General features: G+C 42.1%; 59 pseudogenes; all 59 read right to left on the bottom strand.

The window, feature by feature from the left end:
- Positions 1-45: 45 nt before the first annotated feature.
- Positions 46-164, bottom strand: LOC142727268 (5S ribosomal RNA; annotated as a pseudogene).
- Positions 165-231: 67 nt separating this feature from the next.
- On the bottom strand, positions 232-350 carry LOC142727592 (5S ribosomal RNA; annotated as a pseudogene).
- Positions 351-417: 67 nt separating this feature from the next.
- Positions 418-536, bottom strand: LOC142727217 (5S ribosomal RNA; annotated as a pseudogene).
- A 67-nt stretch (positions 537-603) lies between these two features.
- On the bottom strand, positions 604-722 carry LOC142727619 (5S ribosomal RNA; annotated as a pseudogene).
- Positions 723-789: 67 nt separating this feature from the next.
- Positions 790-908, bottom strand: LOC142727218 (5S ribosomal RNA; annotated as a pseudogene).
- A 67-nt stretch (positions 909-975) lies between these two features.
- On the bottom strand, positions 976-1094 carry LOC142727500 (5S ribosomal RNA; annotated as a pseudogene).
- A 67-nt stretch (positions 1095-1161) lies between these two features.
- On the bottom strand, positions 1162-1280 carry LOC142727241 (5S ribosomal RNA; annotated as a pseudogene).
- Positions 1281-1347: 67 nt separating this feature from the next.
- On the bottom strand, positions 1348-1466 carry LOC142727516 (5S ribosomal RNA; annotated as a pseudogene).
- Positions 1467-1719: 253 nt separating this feature from the next.
- Positions 1720-1838, bottom strand: LOC142727466 (5S ribosomal RNA; annotated as a pseudogene).
- Positions 1839-1905: 67 nt separating this feature from the next.
- LOC142727201 (5S ribosomal RNA) lies at positions 1906-2024 on the bottom strand (annotated as a pseudogene).
- Positions 2025-2091: 67 nt separating this feature from the next.
- Positions 2092-2210, bottom strand: LOC142727532 (5S ribosomal RNA; annotated as a pseudogene).
- Positions 2211-2277: 67 nt separating this feature from the next.
- Positions 2278-2396, bottom strand: LOC142726979 (5S ribosomal RNA; annotated as a pseudogene).
- A 67-nt stretch (positions 2397-2463) lies between these two features.
- Positions 2464-2582, bottom strand: LOC142727468 (5S ribosomal RNA; annotated as a pseudogene).
- Positions 2583-2649: 67 nt separating this feature from the next.
- Positions 2650-2768, bottom strand: LOC142726975 (5S ribosomal RNA; annotated as a pseudogene).
- A 439-nt stretch (positions 2769-3207) lies between these two features.
- Positions 3208-3326, bottom strand: LOC142727368 (5S ribosomal RNA; annotated as a pseudogene).
- Positions 3327-3393: 67 nt separating this feature from the next.
- On the bottom strand, positions 3394-3512 carry LOC142727528 (5S ribosomal RNA; annotated as a pseudogene).
- A 67-nt stretch (positions 3513-3579) lies between these two features.
- Positions 3580-3698, bottom strand: LOC142727265 (5S ribosomal RNA; annotated as a pseudogene).
- A 68-nt stretch (positions 3699-3766) lies between these two features.
- LOC142727112 (5S ribosomal RNA) lies at positions 3767-3883 on the bottom strand (annotated as a pseudogene).
- A 68-nt stretch (positions 3884-3951) lies between these two features.
- LOC142727540 (5S ribosomal RNA) lies at positions 3952-4070 on the bottom strand (annotated as a pseudogene).
- Positions 4071-4134: 64 nt separating this feature from the next.
- LOC142727570 (5S ribosomal RNA) lies at positions 4135-4253 on the bottom strand (annotated as a pseudogene).
- A 68-nt stretch (positions 4254-4321) lies between these two features.
- On the bottom strand, positions 4322-4438 carry LOC142727053 (5S ribosomal RNA; annotated as a pseudogene).
- A 68-nt stretch (positions 4439-4506) lies between these two features.
- Positions 4507-4625, bottom strand: LOC142727552 (5S ribosomal RNA; annotated as a pseudogene).
- Positions 4626-4692: 67 nt separating this feature from the next.
- On the bottom strand, positions 4693-4811 carry LOC142727250 (5S ribosomal RNA; annotated as a pseudogene).
- A 67-nt stretch (positions 4812-4878) lies between these two features.
- LOC142727394 (5S ribosomal RNA) lies at positions 4879-4997 on the bottom strand (annotated as a pseudogene).
- A 439-nt stretch (positions 4998-5436) lies between these two features.
- LOC142727275 (5S ribosomal RNA) lies at positions 5437-5555 on the bottom strand (annotated as a pseudogene).
- Positions 5556-5622: 67 nt separating this feature from the next.
- LOC142727367 (5S ribosomal RNA) lies at positions 5623-5741 on the bottom strand (annotated as a pseudogene).
- A 67-nt stretch (positions 5742-5808) lies between these two features.
- LOC142727266 (5S ribosomal RNA) lies at positions 5809-5927 on the bottom strand (annotated as a pseudogene).
- A 67-nt stretch (positions 5928-5994) lies between these two features.
- LOC142727105 (5S ribosomal RNA) lies at positions 5995-6113 on the bottom strand (annotated as a pseudogene).
- A 67-nt stretch (positions 6114-6180) lies between these two features.
- On the bottom strand, positions 6181-6299 carry LOC142727391 (5S ribosomal RNA; annotated as a pseudogene).
- Positions 6300-6366: 67 nt separating this feature from the next.
- Positions 6367-6485, bottom strand: LOC142726980 (5S ribosomal RNA; annotated as a pseudogene).
- Positions 6486-6553: 68 nt separating this feature from the next.
- Positions 6554-6671, bottom strand: LOC142727692 (5S ribosomal RNA; annotated as a pseudogene).
- Positions 6672-6738: 67 nt separating this feature from the next.
- Positions 6739-6857, bottom strand: LOC142727202 (5S ribosomal RNA; annotated as a pseudogene).
- Positions 6858-6924: 67 nt separating this feature from the next.
- On the bottom strand, positions 6925-7043 carry LOC142727564 (5S ribosomal RNA; annotated as a pseudogene).
- Positions 7044-7110: 67 nt separating this feature from the next.
- LOC142727594 (5S ribosomal RNA) lies at positions 7111-7229 on the bottom strand (annotated as a pseudogene).
- Positions 7230-7296: 67 nt separating this feature from the next.
- Positions 7297-7415, bottom strand: LOC142727056 (5S ribosomal RNA; annotated as a pseudogene).
- Positions 7416-7482: 67 nt separating this feature from the next.
- Positions 7483-7601, bottom strand: LOC142727457 (5S ribosomal RNA; annotated as a pseudogene).
- A 67-nt stretch (positions 7602-7668) lies between these two features.
- LOC142727479 (5S ribosomal RNA) lies at positions 7669-7787 on the bottom strand (annotated as a pseudogene).
- Positions 7788-8226: 439 nt separating this feature from the next.
- On the bottom strand, positions 8227-8345 carry LOC142727315 (5S ribosomal RNA; annotated as a pseudogene).
- A 67-nt stretch (positions 8346-8412) lies between these two features.
- LOC142727605 (5S ribosomal RNA) lies at positions 8413-8531 on the bottom strand (annotated as a pseudogene).
- Positions 8532-8598: 67 nt separating this feature from the next.
- Positions 8599-8717, bottom strand: LOC142727531 (5S ribosomal RNA; annotated as a pseudogene).
- A 67-nt stretch (positions 8718-8784) lies between these two features.
- Positions 8785-8903, bottom strand: LOC142727420 (5S ribosomal RNA; annotated as a pseudogene).
- Positions 8904-8970: 67 nt separating this feature from the next.
- LOC142727276 (5S ribosomal RNA) lies at positions 8971-9089 on the bottom strand (annotated as a pseudogene).
- A 67-nt stretch (positions 9090-9156) lies between these two features.
- On the bottom strand, positions 9157-9275 carry LOC142726999 (5S ribosomal RNA; annotated as a pseudogene).
- Positions 9276-9528: 253 nt separating this feature from the next.
- LOC142727535 (5S ribosomal RNA) lies at positions 9529-9647 on the bottom strand (annotated as a pseudogene).
- Positions 9648-9714: 67 nt separating this feature from the next.
- On the bottom strand, positions 9715-9833 carry LOC142727064 (5S ribosomal RNA; annotated as a pseudogene).
- A 254-nt stretch (positions 9834-10087) lies between these two features.
- LOC142727255 (5S ribosomal RNA) lies at positions 10088-10206 on the bottom strand (annotated as a pseudogene).
- Positions 10207-10459: 253 nt separating this feature from the next.
- LOC142727011 (5S ribosomal RNA) lies at positions 10460-10578 on the bottom strand (annotated as a pseudogene).
- A 67-nt stretch (positions 10579-10645) lies between these two features.
- Positions 10646-10764, bottom strand: LOC142727058 (5S ribosomal RNA; annotated as a pseudogene).
- A 67-nt stretch (positions 10765-10831) lies between these two features.
- LOC142727405 (5S ribosomal RNA) lies at positions 10832-10950 on the bottom strand (annotated as a pseudogene).
- A 68-nt stretch (positions 10951-11018) lies between these two features.
- On the bottom strand, positions 11019-11135 carry LOC142726998 (5S ribosomal RNA; annotated as a pseudogene).
- Positions 11136-11203: 68 nt separating this feature from the next.
- On the bottom strand, positions 11204-11322 carry LOC142727334 (5S ribosomal RNA; annotated as a pseudogene).
- A 67-nt stretch (positions 11323-11389) lies between these two features.
- Positions 11390-11508, bottom strand: LOC142727617 (5S ribosomal RNA; annotated as a pseudogene).
- Positions 11509-11575: 67 nt separating this feature from the next.
- Positions 11576-11694, bottom strand: LOC142727585 (5S ribosomal RNA; annotated as a pseudogene).
- A 67-nt stretch (positions 11695-11761) lies between these two features.
- Positions 11762-11880, bottom strand: LOC142727194 (5S ribosomal RNA; annotated as a pseudogene).
- Positions 11881-11947: 67 nt separating this feature from the next.
- LOC142727576 (5S ribosomal RNA) lies at positions 11948-12066 on the bottom strand (annotated as a pseudogene).
- A 67-nt stretch (positions 12067-12133) lies between these two features.
- On the bottom strand, positions 12134-12252 carry LOC142727652 (5S ribosomal RNA; annotated as a pseudogene).
- A 67-nt stretch (positions 12253-12319) lies between these two features.
- On the bottom strand, positions 12320-12438 carry LOC142727256 (5S ribosomal RNA; annotated as a pseudogene).
- A 253-nt stretch (positions 12439-12691) lies between these two features.
- On the bottom strand, positions 12692-12810 carry LOC142727153 (5S ribosomal RNA; annotated as a pseudogene).
- A 67-nt stretch (positions 12811-12877) lies between these two features.
- Positions 12878-12996, bottom strand: LOC142727002 (5S ribosomal RNA; annotated as a pseudogene).
- Between the last annotated feature and the right edge of the window lie 7 nt (positions 12997-13003).

The following is a 13003-nucleotide window of genomic DNA, read 5'->3' on the forward strand; positions in this document are numbered from 1 at the left end:
CCTATTTAATCTATTGTGAAACAAAATCTAAACGACATAATAAAAAGTCAACCGCACCACGGATTCCCAGACAGTCTCCCACACTGGTACTAGCGAGGCCTTAAGCTGTGTAAGTTCTGCGTTCTGACGAGAGCAGGCACATTCAGCTTAGAATGGCCATTGACGTTAAATGCTTTAATCCATAGTCCTATTTAATCTATTGTGAAACAAAATCTAAACGACATAATAAAAAGTCAACCGCACCACGGACTCCCAGACAGTCTCCCACACTGGTACTAGCGAGGCCTTAAGCTGTGTAACTTCTGTGATCCGACGAGAGCAGGCACATTCAGCTTAGAATGGCCATTGACATTAAATGCTTTAATCCATAGTCCTTTTTAATCGATTGTGAAACAAAATCTAAACGACATAATAAAAAGTCAACCGCACCACGGATTCCCAGACAGTCTCCCACACTGGTACTAGCGAGGCCTTAAGCTGTGTAACTTCTGCGATCTGACGAGAGCAGGGACATTCAGCTTAGAATGGCCATTGACATTAAATGCTTTAATACATAGTCCTTTTTAATCGATTGTGAAACAAAATCTAAACGACATAATAAAAAGTCAACTGCACCACGGATTCCCAGACAGTCTCCCACACTGGTACTAGCGAGGCGTTAAGCTGTGTAACTTCTGCGATCTAACGAGAGCAGGCACATTCAGCTTAGAATGGCCATTGACATTAAATGCTTTAATCCATAGTCCTTTTTAATCGATTGTGAAACAACATCTAAACGACATAATAAAAAGTCAACCGCACCACGGATTCCCAGACAGTCTCCCACACTGGTACTAGCGAGGCCTTAAGCTGTGTAACTTCTGCGATCTGACGAGAGCAGGGACATTCAGCTTAGAATGGCCATTGACATTAAATGCTTTAATACATAGTCCTTTTTAATCGATTGTGAAACAAAATCTAAACGACATAATAAAAATTCAACCGCACCACGGATTCCCAGACAGTTTCCCACACTGGTACTAGCGAGGCCTTAAGCTGTGTAACTTCTGCGTTCTGACGAGAGCAGGCACATACAGCTTAGAATGGCCATTGACGTTAAATGCTTTAATCCATAGTCCTATTTAATCTATTGTGAAACAAAATCTAAACGACATAATAAATAGTCAACCGCACCACGGATTCCCAGACAGTCTCCCACCCTGGTACTAGCAAAGCCTTAAGCTGTGTAACTTCTGCGATCTGACGAGAGCAGGCACATTCAGCTTAGAATGGCCATTGACATTAAATGCTTTAATCCATAGTCCTTTTTAATCGATTGTGAAACAAAATCTAAACAACATAATACAAAGTCAACCGCACCACGGATTCCCAGACAGTCTCCCACACTGGTACTAGCGAGGCCTTAAGCTGTGTAACTTCTGCGATCTGACGAGAGCAGGCACATTCAGCTTAGAATGGCCATTGACATTAAACGCTTTAATCCATAGTCCTTTTTAATCGATTGTGAAACAAAATCTAAACGACATAATAAAAATTCAAACGCACCACGGATTCCCAGACAGTCTCCCACACTGGTTCTAGCCAGGCCTTAAGCTGTGTAACTTCTGCGTTCTGACGAGAGCAGGCACATTCAGCTTAGAATGGCCATTGACGTTAAATGCTTTAATACATAGTCCTATTTAATCTATTTTGAAACAAAATCTAAACGACATAATAAAAAGTCAACCGCACCACGGATTTCCATACAGTCTCCCACACTGGTACTAGCGAGGCCTTAAGCTGTGTAACTTCTGCGATCTGACGAGAGCAGGCACATTCAGCTTAGAATGGCCATTGACGTTAAATGCTTTAATCCATAGTCCTTTTTAATCGATTGTGAAACAAAATCTAAACGACATAATAAAAAGACAACCGCACCACGGATTCCCAGACAGTCTCCCACACTGGTACTAGCGAGGCCTTAAGCTGTGTAACTTCTGCGTTCTGACGAGAGCAGGCACATTCAGCTTAGAATGGCCATTGACGTTAAATGCTTTAATCCATAGTCCTATTTAATCTATTGTGAAACAAAATCTAAACGACATAATAAAAAGTCAACCGCACCACAGATTCCCAGACAGTCTCCCACACTGGTACTAGCGAGGCCTTAAGCTGTGTAACTTCTGCGATCTGACGAGAGCAGTCACATTCAGCTTAGAATGGCCATTGACATTAAATGCTTTAATCCATAGTCCTTTTTCATCGATTGTGAAACAAAATCTAAACGACATAATAAAAAGTCAACCTCACCACGGATTCCCAGACAGTCTCCCACACTGGTACTAGCGAGGCCTTAAGCTGTGTAACTTCTGCGATCTGACGAGAGCATGCACATTCAGCTTAGAATGGCCATTGACGTTAAATGCTTTAATCCATAGTCCTATTTAATCGATTGTGAAACAAAATCTAAACGACATAATAAAAAGTCAACCGCACCACTGATTCCCAGACAGTCTCCCACACTGGTACTAGAGAGGCCTTAAGCTGTGTAACTTCTGCGATCTGACGAGAGCATGCACATTCAGCTTAGAATGGCCATTGACGTTAAATGCTTTAATCCATAGTCCTATTTAATCGATTGTGAAACAAAATCTAAAAGACATAATAAAAAGGCAACGGCACCACGGATTCCCAGACAGTCTCCCACACTGGTACTAGCGAGGCCTTAAGCTGTGTAACTTCTGCGATCTGACGAGAGCAGGCACATTCAGCTTAGAATGGCCATTGACATTAAATGCTTTAATCCATAGTCCTTTTTAATCGATTGTGAAACAAAATCTAAACGACATAATAAAAAGTCAACCGCACCACGGATTCCCAGACAGTCTCCCACACTGGTACTAGCGAGGGCTTATGCTGTGTAACTTCTGCGATCTGACGAGAGTAGGCACATTCAGCTTCGAATGGCCATTGACGTTAAATGCTTTAATCCATAGTCCTATTTAATCTATTGTGAAACAAAATCTAAACGACATAATAAAAAGTCAACCGCACCACGGATTCCCAGACAGTCTCCCACACTGGTACTAGCGAGGGCTTATGCTGTGTAACTTCTGCGATCTGACGAGAGTAGGCACATTCAGCTTCGAATGGCCATTGACGTTAAATGCTTTAATCCATAGTCCTATTTAATCTATTGTGAAACAAAATCTAAACGACATAATAAAAATTCAACCGCACCACGGATTCCCAGACAGTCTCCCACACTGGTACTAGCGAGGCCTTAAGCTGTGTAACTTCTGCGATCTGACGAGAGCAGGCACATTCAGCTTAGAATGGCCATTGACGTTAAATGCTTTAATCCATAGTCCTATTTAATCTATTGTGAAACAAAATCTAAACGACGTAATAAAAAGTCAACCGCACCACGGATTCCCAGACAGTCTCCCACACTGGTACTAGCGAGGCCTTAAGCTGTGTAACTTCTGCGATCTGACGAGAGCAGGCACATTCAGCTTAGAATGGCCATTGACGTTAAATGCTTTAATCCATAGTCCTATTTAATCTATTGTGAAACAAAATCTAAACGACGTAATAAAAAGTCAACCGCACCACGGATTCCCAGACAGTCTCCCACACTGGTACTAGCGAGGCCTTAAGCTGTGTAACTTCTGCGATCTTACGAGAGCAGGCACATTCAGCTTAGAATGGCCATTGACATTAAATGCTTTAATCCATAGTCCTTTTTAATCGATTGTGAAACAAAATCTAAACGACATAATAAAAAGTCAACCGCACCCCGGATTCCCAGACAGTCTCCCACACTGGTACTAGCGAGGCCTTAAGCTGTGTAACTTCTGCGATCTGACGAGAGCAGGGACATTCAGCTTAGAATGGCAATTGACATTAAACGCTTTAATCCATAGTCCTTTTTAATCGATTGTGAAACAAAATCTAAACGACATAATAAAAAGTCAACCGCACCACGGATTCCCAGACAGTCTCCCACACTGGTACTAGCGAGGCCTTAAGCTGTGTAACTTCTGCGATCTGACGAGAGCAGGCACATTCAGCTTAGAATGGCCATTGACATTAAAAGCCTTAATCCATAGTCCTATTTAATCTATTGTGAAACAAAATCTAAACATAATAAAAAGTCAACCACACCACGGATTCCCAGACAGTCTCCCACACTGGTACTAGCGAGGCCTTAAGCTGTGTAACTTCTGCGATCTGACGAGAGCAGGGACATTCAGCTTAGAATGGCCATTGCCATTAAATGCTTTAATCCATAGTCCTTTTTAATCGATTGTGAAACAAAATCTAAACGACATAATAAAATTTCAACCGCACCACGGATTCCCAGACAGTCTCCCACACTGGTACTAGCGAGGCCTTAAGCTGTGTAACTTCTGCGTTCTGACGAGAGCAGGCACATTCAGCTTAGAATGGCCATTGACGTTAAGTGCGTTAATCCATAGTCCTATTTAATCTGTTGTGAAACAAAATCTAAACGACATAATAAAAAGTCAACCGCACCACGGATTCCCAGACAGTCTCCCACACTGGTACTAGCGAGGCCTTAAGCTGTGTAACTTCTGCGATCTGACGAGAGCAGGCACATTCAGCTTAGAATGGCCATTGACGTTAAATGCTTTAATCCATAGTCCTATTTAATCTATTGTGAAACAAAATCTAAACGACGTAATAAAAAGTCAACCGCACCACGGATTCCCAGACAGTCTCCCACACTGGTACTAGCGAGGCCTTAAGCTGTGTAACTTCTGCGATCTGACGAGAGCAGGCACATTCAGCTTAGAATAGCCATTGACATTAAAAGCCTTAATCCATAGTCCTATTTAATCTATTGTGAAACAAAATCTAAACAACATAATAAAAAGCCAACCGCACCACGGATTCCCAGACAGTCTCCCACACTGGTACTAGCGAGGCCTTAAGCTGTGTAACTTCTGAGATCTGATGAGAGCAGGCACATTCAGCTTAGAATGGCCATTGACATTAAATGCTTTAATCCATAGTCCTTTTTAATCGATTGTGAAACAAAATCTAAACAACATAATAAAAAGTCAACCGCCCCACGGATTCCCAGAGAGTCTCCCACACTGGTACTAGCGAGGCCTTAAGCTGTGTAACTTCTGCGATTTGACGAGAGCAGGCACATTCAGCTTAGAATGGCCATTGACATTAAAAGCCTTAATCCATAGTCCTATTTAATCTATTGTGAAACAAAATCTAAACAACATAATAAAAAGTCAACCGCCCCACGGATTCCCAGAGAGTCTCCCACACTGGTACTAGCGAGGCCTTAAGCTGTGTAATTTCTGCAATCTGACGAGAGCAGGGACATTCAGCTTAGAATGGCCATTGACATTAAATGCTTTAATCCATAGTCCTTTTTAATCTATTGTGAAACAAAATCTAAACGACATAATAAAAAGTCAACCACACCACGGATTCCCAGACAGTCTCCCACACTGGTACTAGCGAGGCCTTAAGCTGTGTAACTTCTGCGATCTGACGAGAGCAGGCACATTCAGCTTAGAATGGCCATTGACATTAAATGCTTTAATCCATAGTCCTTTTTAATCGATTGTGAAACAAAATCTAAACGACATAATAAAAAGTCAACCGCACCACGGATTCCCAGACAGTCTCCCACACTGGTACTAGCGAGGCCTTAAGCTGTGTAATTTCTGCGATCTGACGAGAGCAGGCACATTCAGCTTAGAATGGCCATTGACATTAAATGCTTTAATCCATAGTCCTTTTTAATCGATTGTGAAACAAAATCTAAACGACATAATAAAAAGTCAACCGCACCACGGATTCCCAGACAGTCTCCCACACTGGTACTAGCGAGGCCTTAAGCTGTGTAACTTCTGCGATCTTACGAGAGCAGGCACATTCAGCTTAGAATGGCCATTGACATTAAATGCTTTAATCCATAGTCCTATTTAATCTATTGTGAAACAAAATCTAAACGACATAATAAAAAGTCAACCGCACCACGGATTCCCAGACAGTCTCCCACACTGGTACTAGCGAGGCGTAAAGCTGTGTAACTTCTGCGATCTAACGAGAGCAGGCACATTTAGCTTAGAATGGCCATTGACATTAAATGCTTTAATCCATAGTCCTTTTTAATCGATTGTGAAACAAAATCTAAACGACATAATAAAAAGTCAACCGCACCACGGATTCCCACACAGTCTCCCACACTGGTACTAGCGAGGCCTTAAGCTGTGTAACTTCTGCGACCTGACGAGAGCAGGCACATTCAGCTTAGAATGGCCATTGACATTAAATGCTTTAATCCATAGTCCTTTTTAATCGATTGTGAAACAAAATCTAAACGACATAATAAAAAGTCAACCGCACCACGGATTCCAAGACAGTCTCACACACTGGTACTAGCGAGGCCTTAAGCTGTGTAACTTCTGCGATCTGACGAGAGCAGGCACATTCAGCTTAGAATGGCCATTGACATTAAAAGCCTTAATCCATAGTCCTATTTAATCTATTGTGAAACAAAATCTAAACCACATAATAAAAAGGCAACCGCACCACGGATTCCCAGACAGTCTCCCACACTGGTACTAGCGAGGCCTTAAGCTGTGTAACTTCTGCGATCTGACGAGAGCAGGCACATTCAGCTTAGAATGGCCATTGACATTAAATGCTTTAATCCATAGTCCTTTTTAATCGATTGTGAAACAAAATCTAAACGACATAATAAAAAGACAACCGCACCACGGATTCCCAGACAGTCTCCCACACTGGTACTAGCGAGGCCTTAAGCTGTGTAACTTCTGCGTTCTGACGAGAGCAGGCACATTCAGCTTAGAATGGCCATTGACGTTAAATGCTTTAATCCATAGTCCTATTTAATCTATTGTGAAACAAAATCTAAACGACATAATAAAAAGTCAACCGCACCACGGATTCCCAGACAGTCTCCCACACTGGTACTAGCGAGGCCTTAAGCTGTGTAACTTCTGCGATCTGACGAGAGCAGGCACATTCAGCTTAGAATGGCCATTGACGTTAAATGTTTTAATCCATAGTCCTATTTAATCTATTGTGAAACAAAATCTAAACGACATAATAAAAAGTCAACCGCACTACGGATTCCCAGACAGTCTCCCACACTGGTACTAGCGAGGCCTTAAGCTGTGTAACTTCTGCGATCTGACGAGAGCAGGGACATTCAGCCTAGAATGGCCATTGACATTAAATGCTTTAATCCATAGTCCTTTTTAATCGATTGTGAAACAAAATCTGAACGACATAATAAAAATTCAACCGCACCACGGATTCCCAGACAGTCTCCCACACTGGTACTAGCGAGGGCTTAAGCTGTGTAACTTCTGCGATCTGACGAGAGCAGGCACATTCAGCTTAGAATAGCCATTGACATTAAAAGCCTTAATCCATAGTCCTATTTAATCTATTGTGAAACAAAATCTAAACAACATAATAAAAAGCCAACCGCACCACGGATTCCCAGACAGTCTCCCACAATGGTACTAGCGAGGCCTTAAGCTGTGTAACTTCTGAGATCTGATGAGAGCAGGCACATTCAGCTTAGAATGGCCATTGACATTAAATGCTTTAATCCATAGTCCTTTTTAATCGATTGTGAAACAAAATCTAAACGACATAATAAAAAGTCAACCGCACCACGGATTCCCAGACAGTCTCCCACACTGGTACTAGCGAGGCCTTAAGCTGTGTAACTTCTGCGATCTGACTAGAGCAGGCACATTCAGCTTAGAATGGCCATTGACATTAAATGCTTTAATCCATAGTCCTTTTTAATCGATTGTGAAACAAAATCTAAACAACATAATAAAAAGTCAACCGCCCCACGGATTCCCAGAGAGTCTACCACACTGGTACTAGCGAGGCCTTAAGCTGTGTAACTTCTGCGATTTGACGAGAGCAGGCACATTCAGCTTAGAACGGCCATTGACATTAAAAGCCTTAATCCATAGTCCTATTTAATCTATTGTGAAACAAAATCTAAACAACATAATAAAAAGTCAACCGCCCCACGGATTCCCAGAGAGTCTCCCACACTGGTACTAGCGAGGCCTTAAGCTGTGTAATTTCTGCAATCTGACGAGAGCAGGCACATTCAGCTTAGAATGGCCATTGACATTAAATGCTTTAATCCATAGTCCTTTTTAATCGATTGTGAAACAAAATCTAAACGACATAATAAAAAGTCAACCGCACCACGGATTCCCAGACAGTCTCCCACACTGGTACTAGCGAGGCCTTAAGCTGTGTAACTTCTGCGACCTGACGAGAGCAGGCACATTCAGCTTAGAATGGCCATTGACATTAAATGCTTTAATCCATAGTCCTTTTTAATCGATTGTGAAACAAAATCTAAACGACATAATAAAAAGTCAACCGCACCACGGATTCCCAGACAGTCTCCCACACTGGTACTAGCGAGTCCTTAAGCTGTGTAACTTCTGCGATCTGACGAGAGCAGGGACATTCAGCTTAGAATGGCCATTGACATTAAATGCTTTAATCCATAGTCCTTTTTAATCGATTGTGAAACAAAATCTAAACGACATAATAAAAAGTCAACCGCACCACGGATTCCCAGACAGTCTCACACACTGGTACTAGCGAGGCCTTAAGCTGTGTAACTTCTGCGATCTGACGAGAGCAGGCACATTCAGCTTAGAATGGCCATTGACATTAAAAGCCTTAATCCATAGTCCTTTTTAATCGATTGTGAAACAAAATCTAAACGACATAATAAAAAGACAACCGCACCACGGCTTCCCAGACAGTCTCCCACACTGGTACTAGCGAGGCCTTAAGCTGTGTAACTTCTGCGTTCTGACGAGAGCAGGCACATTCGGCTTAGAATGGCCATTGACGTTAAATGCTTTAATCCATAGTCCTATTTAATCTATTGTGAAACAAAATCTAAACGACATAATAAAAAGTCAACCACACCACGGATTCCCAGACAGTCTCCCACACTGGTACTAGCGAGGCCTTAAGCTGTGTAACTTCTGCGATCTGACGAGAGCAGGCACATTCAGCTTAGAATGGCCATTGACATTAAATGCTTTAATCCATAGTCCTTTTTAATCGATTGTGAAACAAAATCTAAACGACATAATAAAAAGTCAACCGCACCACGGATTCCCAGACAGTCTCCCACACTGGTTCTAGCGAGGCCTTAAGCTGTGTAACTTCTGCGATCTGACGAGAGCAGGCACATTCAGCTTAGAATTGCCATTGACATTAAATGCTTTCATCCATAGTCCTTTTTAATCGATTGTGAAACAAAATCTAAACGACATAATAAAAAGTCAACCGCACCCCGGATTCCCAGACAGTCTCCCACACTGGTACTAGTGAGGCCTTAAGCTGTGTAACTTCTGCGATCTGACGAGAGCAGGGACATTCAGCTTAGAATGGCAATTGACATTAAAAGCTTTAATCCATAGTCCTTTTTAATCGATTGTGAAACAAAATCTAAACGACATAATAAAAATTCAACCGCACCACGGATTCCCAGACAGTCTCCCACACTGGTACTAGCGAGGCCTTAAGCTGTGTAACTTCTGAGTTCTGACGAGAGCAGGCACATTCAGCTTAGAATGGCCATTGACGTTAAATGTTTTAATCCATAGTCCTATTTAATCTATTGTGAAACAAAATCTAAACGACATAATAAAAAGTCAACCGCACTACGGATTCCCAGACAGTCTCCCACACTGGTACTAGCGAGGCCTTAAGCTGTGTAACTTCTGCGATCTGACGAAAGCAGGGACATTCAGCCTAGAATGGCCATTGACATTAAATGCTTTAATCCATAGTCCTTTTTAATCGATTGTGAAACAAAATCTGAACGACATAATAAAAATTCAACCGCACCACGGATTCCCAGACAGTCTCCCACACTGGTACTAGCTGAGGCCTTAAGCTGTGTAACTTCTTCGATCTGACGAGAGCAGGCACATTCAGCTTAGAATGGCCATTGACGTTAAATGCTTTAATCCATAGTCCTATTTAATCTATTGTGAAACAAAATCTAAACGACGTAATAAAAAGTCAACCGCACCACGGATTCCCAGACAGTCTCCCACACTGGTACTAGCGAGGCCTTAAGCTGTGTAACTTCTGCGATCTGACGAGAGCAGGAACATTCAGCTTAGAATAGCCATTGACATTAAAAGCCTTAATCCATAGTCCTATTTAATCTATTGTGAAACAAAATCTAAACAACATAATAAAAAGCCAACCGCACCACGGATTCTCAGACAGTCTCCCACACTGGTACTAGCGAGGCCTTAAGCTGTGTAATTTCTGCAACCTGACGAGAGCAGGGACATTCAGCTTAGAATGGCCATTGACATTAAATGCTTTAATCCATAGTCCTTTTTAATCTATTGTGAAACAAAATCTAAACGACATAATAAAAAGTCAACCACACCACGGATTCCCAGACAGTCTCCCACACTGGTACTAGCGAGGCCTTAAGCTGTGTAATTTCTGCAACCTGACGAGAGCAGGGACATTCAGCTTAGAATGGCCATTGACATTAAATGCTTTAATCCATAGTCCTTTTTAATCGATTGTGAAACAAAATCTAAACGACATAATAAAAAGTCAACCGCACCACGGATTCCCAGACAGTCTCCCACACTGGTACTAGCGAGGCCTTAAGCTGTGTAACTTCTGCGATCTGACGAGAGGAGGCACATTCAGCTTAGATTGGCCATTGACATTAAATGCTTTAATCCATAGTCCTTTTTAATCGATTGTGAAACAAAATCTAAATGACATAATAAAAAGTCAACTGCACCACGGATTCCCAGACAGTCTCCCACACTGGTACTATCGAGGCCTTAAGCTGTGTAACTTCTGCGATCTGACGAGAGCAGGCACATTCAGCTTAGAATGGCCATTGACGTTAAATGCTTTAATCCATAGTCATATTTAATCTATTGTGAAACAAAATCTAAACAACATAATAATTAGTCAATCGCACCACGGATTCCCAGACAGTCTCCCACACTGGTACTAGCGAGGCCTTAAGCTGTGTAACTTCTGCGATCTGACGAGAGCAGGCACATTCAGCTTAGAATGGCCATTGACGTTAAATGCTTTAATCCATAGTCCTATTTAATCTATTGTGAAACAAAATCTAAACGACATAATAATTAGTCAACCGCACCACGGATTCCCAGACAGTCTCCCACACTGGTACTAGCGAGGCCTTAAGCTGTGTAACTTCAGCGATCTGACGAGAGCAGGCACATTCAGCTTAGAATGGCCATTGACATTAAAAGCCTTAATCCATAGTCCTTTTTAATCGATTGTGAAACAAAATCTAAACGACATAATAAAAAGTCAACCGCACCACGGATTCCCAGACAGTCTCCCACACTGGTACCAGCGAGGCCTTAAGCTGTGTAACTTCTGCGATCTGCCGAGAGCAGGCACATTCAGCTTAGAATGGCCATTGACATTAAATGCTTTAATCCATAGTCCTTTTTAATCGATTGTGAAACAAAATCTAAACGACATAATAAAAAGTCAACCGCACCACGGATTCCCAGACAGTCTCCCACACTGGTACTAGCGAAGCCTTAATCTGTGTAACTTCTGCGATCTGACGAGAGCAGGGACATTCAGCTTAGAATGGCCATTGACATTAAATGCTTTAATCCATAGTCCTTTTTAATCGATTGTGAAACAAAATCTAAACGACATAATAAAAAGTCAACCGCACCACGGATTCCCAGACAGTCTCCCACATTGGTACTATCGAGGCCTTAAGCTGTGTAACTTCTGCGATCTGACGAGAGCAGGCACATTCAGCTTAGAATGGCCATTGACGTTAAATGCTTTAATCCATAGTCCTATTTAATCTATTGTGAAACAAAATCTAAACGACATAATAATTAGTCAACCGCACCACGGATTCCCAGACAGTCTCCCACACTGGTACTAGCGAGGCCTTAAGCTGTGTAACTTCTGCGATCTGACGAGAGCAGGCACATTCAGCTTAGAATGGCCATTGACATTAAAAGCCTTAATCCATAGTCCTATTTAATCTATTGTGAAACAAAATCTAAACAACATAATAAAAAGCCAACCGCACCACGGATTCCCAGACAGTCTCCCACACTGGTACTAGCGAGGTCTTAAGCTGTGTAACTTCTGAGATCTGACGAGAGCAGGCACATACAGCTTAGAATGGCCATTGACATTAAATGCTTTAATCCATAGTCCTTTTTAATCGATTGTGAAACAAAATCTAAACGACATAATAAAAAGTCAACCGCACCACGGATTCCCAGACAGTCTCCTACACTGGTACTAGCGAGGCCTTAAGCTGTGTAACTTCTGCGATCTGACGAGAGCAGGCACATTCAGCTTAGAATGGCCATTGACATTAAATGCTTTAATCCATAGTCCTTTTTAATCGATTGTGAAACAAAATCTAAACAACATAATAAAAAGCAAACCGCACCACGGATTCCCAGACAGTCTCCCACACTGGTACTAGCGAGGCGTTAAGCTGTGTAACTTCTGCGATCTAACGAGAGCAGGCACATTCATCTTAGAATGGCCATTGACATTAAATGCTTTAATCCATAGTCCTTTTTAATCGATTGTGAAACAAAATCGAAACGACATAATAAAAAGTCAACCGCACCACGGATTCCCAGACAGTCTCCCACACTGGTACTAGCGAGGCGTTAAGCTGTGTAACTTCTGCGATCTGACGAGAGAAGGCACATTCAGCTTAGAATGGCCGTTGACATTAAAAGCCTTAATCCATAGTCCTATTTAATCTATTGTGAAACAAAATCTAAACGACATAATAAAAAGACAACCGCACCACGGATTCCCAGACACTCTCCCACACTGGTACTAGCGAGGCCTTAAGCTGTGTAACTTCTGCGATCTGACGAGAGCAGGGACATTCAGCTTAGAATGGCCATTGACATTAAAT

The sequence above is a fragment of the Rhinoderma darwinii genome, unplaced genomic scaffold (genome assembly GCF_050947455.1).
Source record: "Rhinoderma darwinii isolate aRhiDar2 unplaced genomic scaffold, aRhiDar2.hap1 Scaffold_647, whole genome shotgun sequence".
NCBI lineage: Eukaryota > Metazoa > Chordata > Amphibia > Anura > Rhinodermatidae > Rhinoderma > Rhinoderma darwinii.